General features: G+C 46.1%; 1 protein-coding gene across 1 annotated transcript in view; it reads right to left on the bottom strand.

Moving 5' to 3' along the window:
* gng12a (guanine nucleotide binding protein (G protein), gamma 12a) overlaps positions 1–18,644 on the bottom strand; it is a 31,509-nt gene extending 12,865 nt beyond the window's left edge. Inside the window, exon 1 of the mRNA XM_008278121.1 lies at positions 18,284–18,644. The gene's annotated coding sequence lies outside the window, so the exon portion shown is untranslated. The remainder of the gene's footprint in view (positions 1–18,283) is intronic.
* Positions 18,645–19,034: the final 390 nt, after the last annotated feature.

Genomic DNA, 19,034 nt, shown 5'->3' on the forward strand with positions numbered 1-19,034 from the left:
AATGGATGGATGGAATAATAATATTATATACTTTATTCGAGCAGCTATTTATTGGTTGTACTTCCTGTTGTAGGACAATATAAGACATTTGAAGATTTGGTTGTAAATTTCCACTATTTTGGTGACTTTAAGTAGATGAAATAATTAAGCTATTTTAAAAAAATGTTGTATTAATTAATAATAAGGAAACATGTTGCAGTGGCTGTAGTTGTAGACACGGGGAGCTGCACACGCCAACATCCCAGAGTAAACACAGTACAGCAGCAGACATGTATGCAGACCATGTGTGCTTTAAGGGGAACAGTGACAAGGCCCAGCGCTGCAGCTCCACCCCCACAGTTCCAGGTATGGCTGCTGAGATAAGTGGAGCTGACAGGACTCCACCCAGGTCACTCAGTACAAAGGGCATACTAGGAAATTCTGCACTTTTTTTCCTTGTGTTAAGACGGCCCGCGTGTGATTGGCTGACGCCGTCCATTATTCCTGTGTAAGCAAACATTTCCAGGAAAAGCTGAAGGACTGTTCAAGGGTTAATGGAAACTTGCCCAGATTAAACATGAGGTGCTGCAAATAACACAACTCTGCGTTATTTTTGTACCGCCGAGAAAAAGCCAAACCCGCACGGTGTAGCTTCTCAGAACCTGGCAAAGTGCAGAATCCTGTAAGTTCTGTGGCTTGACGGGATGAAAACCAAACAATCCGGCGTACTGTAGCGCAGTCACACAGCGTCTAGACAGAAGACTAGACTGGACTCATTTCTGCAGCATTTCTAAATCCTAAATTCATGTGCAATTACTCGAGGCTCATTCCTGTCCAAATAAACTATGAATGATTCCTTGTTTCAGGCACAGACTAGATGCCCGACAAGTTCTGCTGCGGGAATTACAAGTCAGCCCGGTTTATTATGAACTCAGCTCAAAAGCAGTGGAAGATAGGAGGAAGAGCTGCGTGTGGAGTCAGATAAGGCGGTTACATCCACCAGATAGCGACTCCAGTGAATCAGCGTCCTCAGACATGATGTTTTTAGGACAGGATTGTGTGAACATGGCTGACGGGCACATCCAGCAGCTGATACACCACCAAAGAAGAGCAGCGTGTCAAGGTCTGTGGCTGCCTGACATAATGACAGATAACAGCGATAGCACAGAGGACGAGCAGCACGCTGGTATGCAAGATTAAGCACAAAAAGTCCATCTTAGTTTGGTTCCACAGCTCACACACTCACAAAATAAACCGGACTGTTGCTCCTTTATCATGCTCCAAACACATTTGCAGGGAAATGCATTTCCACATCATTGAAACAACAGCCCAAACTCTGTCCTTGACTTATTGCACCTCTTGTACACATCAGGGACTCGGATTGGAAACTCTGGCTGCTAAACTGCTGAGCAGGCCGTTTTTAGCTAGCAGGGCAGGCCATGCCGTTAGCCTGCTGCACGGATTGCAAATTATTAGTTGTGTAATCCTAAATGTGGGTGCAGTGTGGTTTAAATATCAGGGGGATGTGGAGTAAGTGTAGCAGAGGCAAGAGAAGGTTTAACCTGCAGGAGGTGTGGAGGCCAGCGTGGGAATGCACTGCAGCTATATCAGAGACACACTAATGCACATTTCTGCTAAACAACATGCTGGAGGTTGCACTAAGCATTCAGAATAAGCAGCCACTCGCATCAACAGTGGAGTTAATAGTGCTGTGACAGAAGGGCCGACAGAGATGATTAAAAGGAATCCAGCGATATAAATAAGTGGCTGATTTAGTGGCTTATGTAAGAGACCTCAAGAGAGGGAAACCAAGGACAAAGACAGACCACAACATACACAAATAAAGAATGAGTGAAGGGCGACAAACAACCCGGGAGCTGCCTCTCGTTTCCATTGATGCAACTGTCAACTAAACTCGGTGCATTCCTTCCACAGGAGGGGCCGGAGAAAACGAGGTAATTATGTAAAAGACTTTGTTAATGCTCAACAAGAATTCAGACACAATAAACTGGCTTTACGCGCAGAATGCCAAACATCCAGGAGCGACACAAACCGGCAGCCGGCGTCTCAGTGATATCATTAGCAGCTAGGGTACAGACTAAAAATAGCCAACAGGTCTGTGCTGTGGAGTTAGCTAAAAACCAAGCTGCAGCTAAGTATGGCCGGTTTGAATGCCAGCTAGGTGTCACCAACATTAGCAGGGCCTCTACAGTTTCCACGGAGGTTCCTCTGAGCCTCTGGTTCCCCGGTAATGGGCCATTATCAAGCCCAGTGCAGCCCAAAACAAACAGAGGCCTGTGGCAGATAATGCCCTTCAGACGTCACTGCAGACGCACAGGGAGTGACATGTAGGAGACACGGGCGACCCAGGCAGGCAGAGAGGCCGGCAGGCAGCGTCTCTGCCCTCAGAAAACAAACTGCATTGTTGTCCCAAAAAACTGCACAAAAGAAAGCTTAGTGCAGGCCGAGTGGAGCTCGCTGGAAATGGATGCAGGGCAGGAATGAATGGCGGGCCAGAGAGCAGCGCAGTGCTGCTGAGACTCCGGGCCGAGATAAGAGCTTGTGTGTGTGATGGAGAGAGTTCAGCTGGAGAAAGCAGCCGTGCAGCTGTGTGTATGTTGCATTTGGTCTCATGCCAAAAATCTGCTGCTGGCGACAGGAACGCCATAAAACTTAAAGCTATTGTGAGCGCTCTGCCTCTCGCCTCGGCCCCCCTCGCCTCTCAAAGCTACTATTCATGACGAAGGCACAGAGATGCCACACAATGGATCTCCGTTTGTGACCCAACACTGCCCTGCCTATATGGAACAATAAACAAACGTACTCAGTCTTTCCAGTCTCCACCCCTGAGCTGGACTGACTGCATGTACGTTTGCTGCAGCAGCAGCAAAGGTAGAGCAAAGGTCTGCCGAGTTTGGTGCTCGTATGGCCTGGAGCTGATGTAAGGACAGTTACAGAACAGCGAGCATGGATGGAATCGTTGATAATGGCTCAGACGTCACAAAGCTCATTAGAAAACAGCACGACGGTCATAAAGGAGTTTGTTTTTCATGTAAAAAGGAAATGGGATTAGTCAGAGGGTGACATCAATGGGTATGGGGCATGTATGTCAGGCAGCGATTACGTGGGCCAGAAGGTGCAAAGTCCAGCTTGTGCGAGTGGATATCTGATGTGCCTTTTATGGTGCTGAGGCTCTGCAGATGCTAATAATTCTCCTATTGCTCAAAAGACAATAGCAGGAACAGTGAAACTACCAACAGCAGCCGCAGACCATGTAAAACAGGACAAAGGGACCAGCAGTGGATAAACGGCAGCTGCATGATTTCCTCTTTCAGGAGGCTCAGAGGTTGGAAAGTGAGAACGAAAGCAAACAGAAAGCTTTCTGTACTATCAGAAAAGTTCTAGAAAAAAAAATCCTGTTTCTTTTCATACACCAGTTAAATAAACACACTGAACAACAATCCATCCATCATCTCTACACGGAGTCTATCCCAGCTGACTCAGGGTGAAGGCAGGTTCACCTGGACAGGTAACCAGTCTATCACAGGGCTACACTTAGAGACAGACAACCAAGCACACTCACATTCACACCTACTGACAATTTACAATCACCAATTAACTGTGGGAGGAAGCCGGAGAACCCGGAGAGAACCCACGCTGCACGGGGAGAAACCCATGCAGAAAGATCCTGGGTGTCCTCACCAGGATGTGTGAACCGGCGACCTTCTAGCTGTGAAGCGACGGTGCTAACCACTGAGCCACCGTGCAGCGTGCAGAGGAAGGTTCTCTGTGCTGCTGCTGGCAAAAGAAAAGAGAGGAGAAGCTGTGAAGCCTCTTGATTCATTGTGAGGCAGACGATCATGAAAACAGAACATTATTTATTATTTGCGCTTCTATTTACATATATTGACATATTTACTGCTCAGATGTGCAAATTCTTGTATATATTTGTTATCTTATTTTATTTTTTATTATTATCATTCATTTTATTCTTTTCTTTCTATAGTTACTTTATTTTTTATTCTCCTGTTGCTCATTCCCAGGGCAACACCAACAGCCGAAGCCAGATTCCTTCTATGTTGTGTCTGTACTTGGCCATTAAAGATTGATTCTGATATTAACAACTGCTGTTTGAGCAAAGGACCACACAACTAGCTTATTAAGCAAGAAAATATATATAATCATTAAGAAACTGTTGAGTAGAAAATATGCACTAAGTTTAAAGGAGTTTGCATGATGCTGGTTGAAAACAGAAACCAGCAGCTCTGTCATGACACACGTAGAATTAAGCGTTTATCATGTGAGCAGGTCGCTGCACACACACGCACATATCTGGCCTCCTGCAGTGCTATTTTTAACTCATTTTTGCTGAATCACTGTGTACATTAGTGTGTGTTTACTACCAGATGTTTCCAAGTGGAGCTGTGGCCGTAAATGCAAATGGAACGAACACAACTGAAGCTGAAAATAAGGAAACACACCGAGCACCTGCATCCACATTTCAGCGCGCTCCCGTCGCATTAGTCAGTGTTTCGCTGCTGCTTCGCTGAATCCGTGGATATCCGAGAAGCTTATTTTAGCGGCGCTCACGGTGAAATTTATTTGTCTCCAACTGGTGACCTTTGTCCTGAGAGGTGAAGGTTCAACAGAGCAGCAGTGTGGATATCTTTGTCTGTGTTGAGTCAGAGCTGCTTCCTTTACTTGAGTAATAAGGGATTTTTGTAAACGGGGGGGGGGACAGGCTGCAGATGTCACGGTACTGAAGAGGGGAAACCCAAATCACCTGGAAACAGCTTATAGAAACAGCTTTAAAACACCTGAACTGTCCGTCAGCCTGCAGCAGGATGTGTGGGAGAAACGCAGGCGGCATGCGGCCTCATGAAGTTCTTATCTAAAGCACTGACTGCTCATAATTCAGAACCCACTGATCCACATTATCTGCAGCTGAGAAGGGACACTTCTGAACATGCAGGAATGACTGGCATGTGGACAGCGGGATGATGACCGCACGTGACGACTCGAGACACGAGAAGAACCCACGCAAGCGAACACTCACGCAAAAAACGGGAACAAGATAGTCAGAAGTGCTGATGGGATATTTCCTTTGAGTGAGTCGGAAAAATGCAGCAGTCACCGTGAAAAAGCACATTTCTGATATTATTCCACTGACACGGGGACAAGGCCTCGGCACAGTTGATGCCTCCTGATGCCTCCTCTGAAGCCATCAGCAGTATCAGGTCACGACTTTATTCTCATAACAAACTATTCAGGAATTTATTGTGCCACCGTCTCAAAGTCCAGGCAGCTGATTTTATCGTCGTTTTATGAGTCGAAGGCCTTGGTTAACGCAGAGCGGGAAGAGGCACGAGGTCAGGACAAAAGGCCGAGACCAGAGAGAATCACTTCATCAACATAGAGATGTGCACGCTCAGAGACAATCAGGTGGATAAAAGTCATACAGGTTTCTTTTTGTCTATTTTAAGTCACAGGTGTAAGTAACAGGTTGCTATTACAAGAACTCAAATCCCACCTACAGTTTAATGCTGGACGACATGAAAGCCAGTTAAATAACAAGACATTTGAAAAATCTAAGTAGAAGTGGGCAAACATTTTACACACACCACGATGAGTAAACTAAAAAATCTGAATCAGAAACTTGCAAAACAGAAGAGTGTGAAAGAATTTCATCACACTGTAAAATCCCACGAATAAAAACAACCCAAAAAGAGGCTGAATGCATCCTGAGGCGGGTTTTTCTGAAGATAGAAAGACTTGGATGAATGTAAAAAGACATTTAGGCGACCTGTAAGGATAAAGCAAGAGTTCTGACCAAGAAAAATACAAAGAAAAGCTGAGCAGGTAACAGGAATCACCTGCGGATCAAAAAAAAACAGTGTTTGGACAAAGGTTGGTGTGTGACGGATGATTATCACCGAGCTGATCCAACAAACAAACAAACAAACAAAAAGAAAATCCTACTCCCTCCCTACAGCCTGGTGTCGGCATCAACGTCCTATCACACCTGAACTTGTTCTATGTTCCTTATCCAGGTTGTTTTCTCCTGACTAGATCCTTGCTGGTATCTGCTCTCAGATGTACGCTGCTTTGGGTAAAAGCTAAATGAAACTGTGGATTGTAATCCAGCAGCTCTGGACGGCAGCTAAAACCACCGACTCAGAAAGGCAAGTTGCAAGCCATCAATATGGTAATAAATAAAATATGGAGTTTTTCTGGTGTGGGGTTATTCTTGTGGATGCCAACAACTGCAAATAGAAAAGAAAACTACTGCAGCCAGTTTTACAACCTGTGAACTCGCTAACTGAGCCACATGGATACGGATGGACTGGATGATGCTATCAGTAGAGCTAGCTGGAGTTACAGACAGATTGAACTCATGCTAGCATCCAAAGTGGTTTGGTACCTAAAAAAAACCTGGTCAAACCATTTTTTTTCAAAATAAATAAACAATAATACAATAAAACTATATATCAGTAACTTATATGGTCCCAAAGCTAACATTTCACAACAGGCTAGTGTGGCTAGCAACTCGAACAAACACAAACAACCAGCAGGTTCCACCCAGTTTGACTCTGATGACAAATCATTACAAGGTTTTATGGAGCCAGCGAAGCTGGAACGTGGAAATTAAAGCTGATATAAATCAAGAAAGTCCCCGCCTGTCTCCTGCCGTGTGTACACCTCGTATAGCTTCATTAAATCTCAAACATGTTATTTGGTGAAATGAACAGACTGTTGACAGTAAGTAGAATAAATGCTCCTGCTCCTTTCTCTCAAAAATTAAAGTTGTGGGGGAAAAAATAAAAGAATCAAAATAATGTGGACCCCCCTGAACCCCCACCGACAGCCCTGGTGAAGCAGCAGAGCGCCCTAAGCCCTGTGAAAGCCTCGGGAAAGCCCTGTAATGCCACTGGGGATGCTGCACTCAGGGAATTTAAAGTGACAGCAGGCCTCAGAAATGCCAGTTATGCTGCTGAAAGGAAAAGTACTTTTGGTTTTGTTTTTCAAACGTTTGCTGACGGGGCTGTGGCGAGCAAAGACAAAAAGCGACGGACGAATTCCCCCAAATCCCCAGAGAGCACTCCAGAGAGTCAGACACATTCATAAGCAGCTCCGGTTACAGGACATTTAAGACAGAAAGGCGTGAAAGTTAAAGTTATGACAGTTGAAATACATCAGCGCTGGAGGCAGACGGGATCCCAGACTGACCCGGTGACTTGCACGCAGACGGATTGACTTACAATCACCCCCCCGACACGCACACAAAGGGGTCTGAGCTACGATTAATCAGGAGCCACATGAATGGCTGCTCCTCCCTCCGACCACCGCCGCTCTGTTCATCTAACAGTTTCAAAGACGTGTCGGCTGGAGGAAGAGGCTCGCACCGCGGGTCACGCCGAGGCCACTTCCTCTGCAGCCCACCCCGAGCCCTTCAGAAACGATGTCTGCCTCCTCCTCGTCCTCCCTCTGCTTCCTCTCTCGTCCATTCCTCAACACGAGCAGGTCATGAGGTCTAAACCTGGCTCGTTCATGTGTTCAAAGAAACTCCACCGGTGCTAAAAATCCGTTTTTACAGTCGGGACAGTGCAGAGGGAGGCGTGTTTTTCTAAACTGTGCCAGAAGGTCGTCTTAAAATAAAAGCTCTGAAACAAAACGCGGTGAAGAAAGAAGCGCTTCAGGGAGGTGCAGACAGAGGTGGAACTGTGGTGGGAGATCTTTTTTTTTTCCTGAAACGGAGCCAGAATGAAAATGTCTGAATTGCAGATTCTGCGACTGATTGCTGCTGGTGAGAAAGAAAAAAGCGTTCCATCAGATAGTGGCCTAGTTTTCCCATCAGAAGCGTGCACGGGGGGGGACATTTGGCCCAGTTCACAAAGGTAACTGCACAAGGAGCCACTGTACGAGAACTATTCCTGGACAAAATGCGAGGCCTTGTTCCAAGCATGCGCCGTGCAGAAGCGAGCAAATGACTCCATAAATCATAGAGCAACAAAGCCTCGGCGTGCTCTGAAAGTGGATGAATTGGACAGAGTGTGAATGAGGCACCTGATCCTGAGGAGACGCTGTGGACAGGCAGACAGACGGTGATTGTGCATCCCTCGGACACCTGCAGAAACACTGCGTCCACCAAAAACTGTGGGGCCCCGATGGAGTTTTAAGGGGTGCAGCTTCTTCCCTCAAACGCAGCACTGACTCTTTGCTTACAGGTGTCGAGGCCTTTTTGCAGCTAAGTGAGGAAGCACACACACTGGCCTTTGTTCGGGATGCCAGCAAACTTCCCCACAGACTCATAAAGGGCCCTAAAGAAGTGAAAGAATCCATCAGAGTGACACTGTGTCTCCAGCCCACTCGCTCACAGGCTGACAGCTGAACTGACGTGCTGCTGATTCCACCATGATGAATGATTCATTTGTCACTGGAGCCTGGAGGCTGGACCGCAGGCTTCTGCTGCATCTCAAACTTTTCTCTAGTTAGTTAAGAGCACATGAAAGAGCGCTGCACGCCGGCTCATGTTCAGGAGCTGCGAACACCTCAGAGGCGGTCCGGTCCAGCCCTGCTCGTCTTTACCTGTGTGACAGGACGCTGCCTGGACGTCTCACCTGCTCTGACAGGAAGCCGTGCCCATATTTGGCCTGCAGTCTTGTGAAATGCTGTACATGTCAGAGGAAACAACACTGGAGGAGAGTGAGTGACGTTACACAAGGTATGTCTTCCTGTGAGTGGGAGGACTTCAAAGCACTTCACCCAGTTCGGCCAGACACAAGGAACGCCTTTCATTTTTCTACAAACTCAGGAACATTGCATCCACGGCAATTAGGGGCTGCAGCTAATTACTATTTTCATTGCCTGATTAATCCGTCAATTATTTCCTCGATTACTTAATGAGTTGTTTAGTCTCTAAAACTGAAGCGACATTTAGTTTACGAGCCAAAGGACAGACTTGATGCCACAGAAAGAAAGAAACCAGAAAGAAATGTTCAAATTTTTAACTTTTCCTGATTAGTTTGCGATTAATTGGTGAACCGTCGCAGCTCTAACGAGGACAACACTTCATATGTCGGACATGCAATAAATCAGAAAACTAAGAATTCATCTAGAAGAATAAAATCTTATCCTGAGGAATGCATTTATTGATTATTTTATACTAGAATAAAAACACATACAGATAATGACAGCTATGTCTTTTCGTTGAACTCGGCTTTGCTTCCCTTGAGAAAGGTTGACATTTTACTGACTTAATGTTCGAGTCACGTATGATTCTGTGATACCTCCCTCCCGTTACGAAGCACTTAAACGTAAAAATAAAGTTCAAATGCACACTCATTAATATTCACATCAGAGTGTTGTAACTGCAGCTCCTGACAAACAGCAGATCATCAGGAGGAGTGAAGCTCATCTGTCGGCCTTTTGTGTTCATGACACTTGGCCTGTGTTGTTCCAGTAAATAATCCAGACTGTAACACGATCCACGCCAGTGCACCCACACGGGCTGAGCCGTCTGACGGCACGAATACCTGGAAACTGATTCACGTCACAGGTGCAACCTGCAGCAAACAGCCGGCACTACAGGAAGAGGCCTTCACACATGTTCTACCTCCATCCATCTCAGGAGCACAATGGACGAGTTTGCAGTGTGTTTGGGCCACCTGGCAGCACCACGGTGACAGATGGTGAATGTTAACTGGAGACAGGAAGCAGATCAGGGGGTGGCTGGTCATCAGGGAGAACATGGGCCTCATGGGAGAAGTTAATTAAAAATCTCACTTAAATTCAAGCAGCTTGTGGCAAAGTGCTGCATTACAACAGTTTGTCAAAATGTTCTTTGGCTGAAGCACCCAGTCAGTAAAAACAGGCAGAAAGCAGTCAGAGTGCGCCGCCGTGTGGGAGAAAGCAGGTACTGCACCAATGGCCTTAAATCCATCCATCCATTATCTATGCACCTTAATCCTCACTAGGGTTATGGGGGGCTGGAGTCTATCCCAGCTGACTCAGGGTGAAGGCAGGTTCACCTGGACAGGTAACCAGTCTATCACAGGGCTACACTTAGAGACAGACAACCAAGCACACTCACATTCACACCTACGGACAATTTACAATCACCAATTAACCTCAGCATGTTTCTGGACTGTGGGAGGAAGCCGGAGAACCCGGAGAGAACCCACGCTGCACGGGGAGAACATGGAGACTCCACGCAGAAAGATCCCGGGTGTCCTCACTGGGACGCCAACCGGGGACCTTCTAGCTGTGAGGCCACGGTGCTAACCACCGAGACACCTGCAGCCCAGGGCCTTAAATGTGGACGGCAGTTACTGTTTGATGACTTCAAGATCCAAAGAAGTCTTCTTTGTTTCACAGTTGTTTTCTGTGACAGTCCTAAATCTGTTTATGAACTATTTTGCTCTGGTTCATTCTAACTGATAGAAGCTCCATTATTCATGAAACATGTAAACACCTCTGTTATCTACTCTCACTCAGAGCAGCAGTGTTTCCTCTGGCTGCTACACAAGAGGCTGTCTTCAAACTGTAAGTATTTAAAAGCCACAAGATGTGCTTTAAGGCCGATGTTCTGTGAGAGAAACACTGTTGGTTTGTTCTGACCGAGAGCTGCTGGGCGTCAGATCGCTGCCAAACATCATCCAGCCTGTCACATTACCGCTGGGGAGGAAACAGAGCATCAGACAACACAGCTAGAGCTGCATCCTCCTGCTGCTCCGTCTTCATATACCCATGGTTTTGTTCTTGACAAGCTGCCAGCAGTTCCCTGAAATTACCCCTGAGCAGTGTAAGCCCCTGCACCTCTTCCCTTTAAATTAGGTTAAGTTGGTTCCACTGGCTGCTGAGTCCAGCGACAGGTGGGGACGGGGAGTCCCTGCATGTGGCAGGCTGAAGATCACAATGGGCCTAAAAATAGATGTTGTGTTGTCACCGCTGATCTATAAATAAAAGCTATCTGTTCTTCTTAACTCATTCACACGTTGTCCTCCTGTCCATCCACGGCCTGTATGAGCACACACACACAGACATGCAGCATGCACAGGCCGACCAGCTGGACCGGATCATGTCTACATGTTTGACACACATTTCCAGTAACACACCACACTGGCCAAATGTCCGTGTTTGCTGCTCGAGCTACCTGCAGGACGTACTGTATCCCAACGTGCACTATGCTAATCACCCAGCAGAAGACTGCACTGGGATCAGGATATTGCAGATTCTGCAGGATCCAAAACTGACCTCAGAGGAGTGGGCGGCTTTAACTTTGCTGCAGGTACGAGTAGGTGGCCAAAAATAAACCGCAGGTCCATGGATGTGGAGTTATCTGGAAGGATGGGCTCAATGAATGAAGACTAAAGAAGACTAAAGTGGATTTTTACAATACTGAAGTAAAAGTCTGACACTTGGACAAATTTCTCAATTACTCCTGAAAAAGATGCAGAAGAACTTGGACTCGGCTGCGACAAAGTGCTGCTATGACGACCGCTCTGGCTCCTCCATGCTCGCTCCGTCCTCCCTGGTCAACATAAGCGCTTCTTCAAAGATAGAAAACTGCACAAAATAAATAAAAGACTATTGAGAACTGTGCACTTACTGCACTATAAGTTATGTTAGCTGTTTTAGTGAATTTTAATTTGCAGCATTATTACACAGTATCACAGTAACATGAGAAGATTTCAATGAAACTCTCTGTTGTGCAGGGTTGAGAGATGTTGTACATGCGAGCAGAGATCATCAGAAGCATCTGAGAGGGTTGCCACAACAGGGCTCTATTGGTGTATGCTTTAAAAAACAACCTGTGGGCCGCTGCTTTAGCTCCACTGGTTGAGCTGGCGACTCATGTTCAGGGGCTTCAGGGGCGCTCACAACCCTCTGCTGCAGGTCCTACCCCCATTCTCCTCCCCACTTTCCTGTCTCTCTTTCAACTGTCCTATCTAATAAAGGCCAAAAAAATAACTTAAAAAAAAAAAAATCTGTGACTACAAGCCCAAAAACAAAATGCCAATACCTGACCTACCCTGATGCGTTTTCATACAAACTAGGATGTGCTGCAGTAAACAGCAGCCGTCGCCTCGGCTCCTGTCGTCTGCTGGCTGGGTAGCAAACCAACCTGGCAACCAGTATGAACCATCAGGAAACAATTCCTCACAGATATCTCTGCAAAAACCTCATGTACATTCATCTTTTTGTGAGCTGCCTGGTCACTACGTTCCTCCTGTCAGTCTGGTGGTCATGTGACTGTAGTCCACCATAGTACCTGGTGTCCTACGATAGGAAGCAGCAGGTGGTCCACAGCATACAGGTGTATGTATAGTATACAGGACTGGGACACTGTGACAGCACAGAGACACCGCTAATGTTGTCAGGAACACCTTTGGTTTTTCTATTATATGAAAAGCTAAAAGCCCACATACAGCAACCAGTGGAGCCTTTCTGCTGTAAACTGTTTGTAAATAAAAGTTTATTCATTTGGACTTATTTGGCTCCTGAGTTGCTGAAACCTGAACATACAGACGGTTAAACTTCTACTTTACATAACTGAGATGTGCAGGAACAACCTCTCTCACTCATTGTTCTAAACAACTTTTCTCACATTAGTTTCTCTTTTATTTTCCACCAAAAACACCGTCGAGTTTCTCCTGAACGCTGCTCAGAAATCGCCTCATCGGCTTGGTAACCAACCTTGACGGTTCGAGGGACAGTTTCCAATCTAACCTCACATCAGTGTCTCCGAGGAACTTCAACCTTGGACACAGTTTACACTCTAAACACACCTATCTTATCTGCTTCCCCCGCCCCGTCCAATCAGGGCTGAGGATGAACAAGAATGTTCTGGCAGCGAACAGAGGTCCTGAACAACCTCCACCAAAGACTCGCGACATGCTGGCATGTTTGCATATATGGAGCCGGTTTTAAGGTATTATCCTGCGAGGCGAAAGGTTCCTCTCTTGTCATACGCATGAATAAAAGCAACGTCAGAGGCAGAATTTAGTTTATTGCTGTACAGAGTCAGAAACAGGGTGGCCCGACGTGGTATAATAACTATTTACACCTAAGATGTGTTATAATTTGTGCAGAGTTCTGTATTACTCAGCATTTCAGGAGGAAAAAAAACTCCCACAGCCTAAAACCAAACTGATATTCACCTGCTAAAAGTAGAAAACAGTGGCACAGACTCATTCCCACTGTAATCTAAAGCCCGTTCCCAGAATCCACACGCTGGTTTCACCCTGTAGACTCTCACACATCCAAAAAAATATTCCCACAAAAGCTTGTTTTCCTTCAGAGAGGCATTTTGGATTTCCCTCCTCGACGGCGGCGTGTTATCACAGGCCTCTGGAGCTCTGGAGGCACAAGCAGGTCACAACATACCGAAGGAGTTACTGCTTCAATATCCTGTCTGAGGAAAAGACAGAACCATTTCTCACCCCCCAAAAAAACTCACACAGTTTAAAATATTCAGGGATCAGAATTTGAAGAACAAAAAGACCAAACATGTGAATGCTGCACATGAAGGATGAAAAAAATCAATCAGCTGTGAGTCAATTAGAACCAAAGCTTGATCTGTGGCAACGTGTCTGTCCATCAACATAAATCAACGATAACCACCGTAAGTGCCATTTATCCAGAAAAAAGTTTTTCTGCTCGTCGGTCACAACAAAAAGACAAAACAAGTTGGAAAGACGAAACAAAAGCGGCGTCTGTCAGAGCAAATGAAGTGACGCAGAAGAACAAATTGCTGCCTGCAGCCCTCGTTGTTTCCCTTCAATGATCAAGCTTTAAATCATCTGACATAAGCCTTTCAAGCAACTAATTTTATTTGCGAAGCATCAAGCCAAGCATTGTTCCTACGCTGCCGAGCTATATTACATTTATTAGAATATAAAACCAGCCAGAGAACTGGACGATTGAGACGAGCTCTGAGGAGGAAGTCGCGGCAATGAAGAGCTGCGTGGCTTCTCCTCCCATGCGGACTTCTAGGTGCTCTATGTTCGGAGGGGATCCACCGGTTTTATCTGACTTTCGGTAAAGCGTTTCCTCCACCCAGGCTGATAAACACGACTAAACATCTCTGAGTGAAGCTGTAGGGACCAGGCAGGTGGAGGGAAACGAGATGAATCAAAAAAACATGACACTTGGACAGAAATGAGGGGAAATCAGGTCTGTCACGCAACCCTTCTTACCTATCTGAGATGGTTGCCGTGACAACACTTCCTGCTTGGCCAACGTGTGGATCTGAGGTTGATGTCAACCTGATTATTTCTTTACTTCCTGACGCCAGCAGTGAACAAAAACTACCTTCATGTATCCTCACCTTAGTGCTCGAACATCTCTGCAGCTTCTCATTGACGTGCACATGACGGAAAATAAAGAAATATGTTGGAAAGTGTTTCAGAGTGCACATGTTACCGAGTCGGTCAGAAAAGACCCAGTAACGCTTGGTATTTCATAAAAGCAAGTAATTCTGCTGCCAGAATTGTTTTTTTATGGTTTTCACCCCCAAACACACATAGTATAAAATATTCAGTGATGAAGAGCAAAAAAGACAAAACTCAGCATGTGAAGGACGAAAAAATAATCAGCTGAGTCAATTAGAAACAAAGTTTGATCTGTAGCAACGTATCAGGCCAAAAACATCGACATAAATCATCAATAACGACCGTAAGCGCCGTTTATCCAAAAAAAAAACTACCTTCATCTATCCTTAGTGCTCGAACATCTCTGTAGTTTCTCATTGACGTGCAAATGACGGAAAATAAAGAAATATGTTAGAAAGTATTTCAGAGTGCACATGTTACCGAGTCGGCCTGTTATCAGAAAAGACCCAGTAACACTTGGTATTTCATAAAACCAAGGAATTCTGTTGCTGGATTTGTTTTTTTTTTAATGATTTTTACCCCAAAAAATAAGCTAAACGTCTAAAATATTCAGTGATGAGAATTTGCTGAATTTGAAGAGCAAAAAAGACCAAACTCAGCACATGAAAGATGAAAAAATAATCAGCTGTGAGTCAATTAGAACCAAAGTTTGATCTGTGGCGACGCATCATGCAGAAAACATCGTCATAAATCACCAATAAGGACCATAAGTGCCGTTTATCCAGAAAAAAACTACCTTCATAACATTTCACTCCCTGCAGTTTCTAATCAACACAGACGTAAAATACAGAAATATGTCGGAGAATGCTTCAGAGTGCACACGATACCCAGTCAGCCTGTTTAGAGACAATCAGCAAAGACCCAGTAACGCTTGGTATTTCATAAAAGCAAGTAATTCTGCTGCCAAACCGACAGATGGGTGTGACTGTATATCCGCAGTGTCACCACCACCACCACTCCTCTCAGCACATCTGCTGCTGGGCAGGGTGGAACTCGAGCAAACCAGACGCTGTAGGCTCAGCCTTGTGACTAGCAACACACACAAAGCTGAGCATACACACAAACACACGCCACAAACAGCGAGTTGGGAAAGCCTCTCCGGGCTACGGGACGTCTCCGCATACCTCCGGACGGCAACCAAACCATGAGTAGGTTGAGAAAGGAAAAGTTGCGCAGTTGTTGTCGGCGCGTTGAGCAACGTCTGACAGAGTTGGGACAACGCTTCAGATCGTCGTGGTGTCAGAGACGCTCAGCTGGGCTTTGTTCAGGCCCATTGTTGGTTCTGGATTCAGCTCAACTGTCAAATAAGTGTGAACAGCCGTGTCAGGTTTCTGGAAAATCAATGGAGATAAAACATTTATGGGAAACCTAATCAGACAGGAATGTTTGTTTCTACCAAATAAATATCTGACAAATCAGGTTACTTCCTCGTATTGATGCAGAAATGACAAATCACTAATAGTTCCTGACATTGATTCAGAGCAATAGTGCAACAGAACCACAGACTGTTCTCGCAGAACTCCTCGTATTTCTGTTTCATCATAAACTTGTTCAGAGTTTAATAAATGAGGTCACCACGGTTTTCTTTTGGTATCTTAAAAAGTTCTCCACTAATGTACGAGAGCTTTGGCTATAACATGTAAGACATGATGAAGAATCTCTTTCTGCTGTTTTGCTGAGTCCAAGACTTATTTTAACCGATTTAACCGAGAGATCCGACGACAAAAGCAGAAAATATTCAAGAGAAGCAAAGAATGTTTGGAGAGTTATCGCAATGATTAACCATCAGATAGCTGTTGAGTAATTTCCTTTTGTCCAACTAATTTGATTTATTCATCTAACCTTTATTTAACCAGGAAGTCCCATTTAGATTCAAAAGGCAGCAGCCAATCACACATTAGGATTCAACGAACACAAATAAAACAACAACCTAATTATATGACTTTCAGTGAACACACTTCTTTCCGAGTTTGGCTTTTGAAAAAGAAACAAACATTTATTAATATATAAAGAAAATCTTGGACTTTTCCTCTCAATAAAAACCACTAAATCCTCTCATGTGATGAACAGAAGCAGCACATATTTGCAACGTGTGATCGCTTCAGTGATTAGTTCCTGATTAACTTCTTATTAATCAGCTAAGGCGACATTATTTCAGACAGGCTCCAGCAACACACAGATCGGTACAGGACAGCAGCATCCTGGTGTTTCCGCTGCCTGATTATTATTATTCCAGGAGTAAGAAGCAGAGAGGAGGCCGAGTGTGAGCGCCCAGCCTTTACTGAGGCGTAACGTATACTTTACAACATATGCTTTGCTCCACAGGCCTGTTGGCTGTGTGTAACATGTTGAGAAAGTCTGTGAATCACTCAGGAAACAGCCAAGATCACTGAAAAGGCGCACACACACACACACACACACACACACACACACACACACCTAGTCCTACTGCAGCTAACTCCACCGGCAGCCCTATGAGGAAGCAGATGGAGGCCGATGGGAGGCTCAGACGGTGGCTCCAGCTCCTGCACCAAACCGGCTGCTTGTCAGAAACCCGTCTGCAGAGCTGCCAGTCGAGTCGGGCAGCATTCTGTGTGTCAGAGGACGCCGCTTCCAGAGCAGCCTGCTGGCCGGTGAGGCGCTGCAGCCCCGGTTGCAGCTGCATGTGCCACATCCCACATGATCCCAACAGTTCAGGCCTTGTTCAGCAACTTTAAACTCATCTGGAGACAGAGGAAGGAGATTAAACAGACTGCACAGGGAGCTCCCCTTCCTCGTCCTCTTCCCATCTAATCCTTGCATTAAGCAGGACATGGCTCCCCTCTCTACCACCGACCCTCGTCCTCCTCCTCCTCCTTCTGTTACTAATCAATTTACATGCATCACACGTCACGTTGGGTCCTGCCAGCCATCCGGGCTGACCCACTCACACAACCCCAAATGCAGCCGGTGCCACCAAAGCTGCTGGAGGGAGAGTTTCACAAGTCACATGTTCACACTTCAGAATGAAGAACATCTCATCCTCTGACTGACTGACTGCTCTGAATGCACACATATTTCCAAATACAGTCGGACAGTGTTTGTTTGAGGGTTTTTTGATGACCAGCAGCTACAGACCAGGCAGCTGCTCCTGGACGTCACCGACTTCACTTCTGATGAAACACTCTTGTTTTTGCTGCACTTGGTCTTCTTGTCCGTCACAAGCTCTTCACTCCTTCAAAACGAAAACTTGTCGCCCCCAAATTAAACCCCCGGGAAGGCAGGAAGTGTGTGATGCTCAGCTCCCACTCATGTGGATGGGCGTCGAGAGGAGGCTTTGATGGCGCTGAATGGGGTACTAATGAGTTGGCCTTATCAATGGCCGGTCTGTGTTCTGTCCTCCTAATGGCCAGTGGACACCGACAGAACCGTTGGAGCTCCATGTAAACACCCCAGACACTTCCCCCGTGTGGGGCCTCCACTCCACCATCACACCATCTAACTGGTAGCTGTGCTGCAGACCATCACCTCCTGCTTCATGGGAAGGAAGGGGCTGCTTTTTAATATCTGTTAAAACAAAAATAAAGTCTGTTCTTGCTTTTCAGAGTAATTGCAGCCAACCCAGTAGGTGGGGCCTTTGGGGAATAAGCAGGGCAGAAGGCCCAGACACAGGGAGCTGAGGAACCCTCCAGCTCCCACCTGTTGAACACCATATCCATCAATCTCTACCAGAGTGTGTGCGGCCACTGGAGACACAGCTCCGGACCAAACGACACCCTGCTGGGTCCAACACTGGCTCATAAGTGTCGAACCAGCGGACTGAGAGCTGGCAGCAGACACAGCCCAGCAGCCCGAGACCAACTGTTGCTCCAGCCTCACGCGCGTCACGTCGCCGGTGAACGTGGCATTTCATCGACACATGGCGGTCTTACCTGGCCGGTGTACCGTGCAGTCAGGTCTGGCCGTGTCTCCGTCCACTGAAGCCCAACTGTGTCCGTCAACAGGCTGGGAGGAGACCTTTCCCTCCGCTCTGTGGCTCACGGCGCCCTGTCACAACCCAACCAGTGTTGACACCAGAGGCGGTGGAGAAGCGGCCGGACGCGCTCGGTTCGTGCCGCTTTCACTCTCCGCTGGCGGCGGCTGTTAGTATTTAATTGTCGTGTACTTTTTCCTTCTTGACCAGAACACGAACAGTCTCCCCCCTTTTCTCCTTTTCCTTTTCCTCCTCCACTTGGACGCTTCGCGGCGAGAACAGCCGAGTTTTGTCGGGAGGAGAGGCGGAACCGACCGAGCGCAGGCGGAGATTCCCGAGCGGCAAGCTAGCGACTGTTGCGATGGCGCGTCGGGAGATTTTCACAATAAAACACACCAGAGTGTTTACCATGAACTGATTTATACCAGTCAAGTAAAGTACATGTCAGCGTTTTTGGAGGAGCACAGAGGTGGAGTAGCTGCTCAGACCTAACGGATCTGTACCCACAATTTAACTTTATTACTGAATAGAATAGAATAGAATAGAATAGAATAGAATAGAATAGAATAGAATAGAACGCTGTTATTGTCATCATACACAGAGTACAACGAAATTAAAAGACAACTCCAGTGGTACAAAATACAAGTATAAAAAGACAAATAAGAAGAATATATAAATGTATTTACAGAAGGAGCCAGTAGGAGGTTATA

Source organism: Stegastes partitus, unplaced genomic scaffold (assembly GCF_000690725.1).
Source record: "Stegastes partitus isolate 25-593 unplaced genomic scaffold, Stegastes_partitus-1.0.2 Scaffold0, whole genome shotgun sequence".
NCBI classification, from domain to species: Eukaryota; Metazoa; Chordata; class Actinopteri; family Pomacentridae; genus Stegastes; species Stegastes partitus.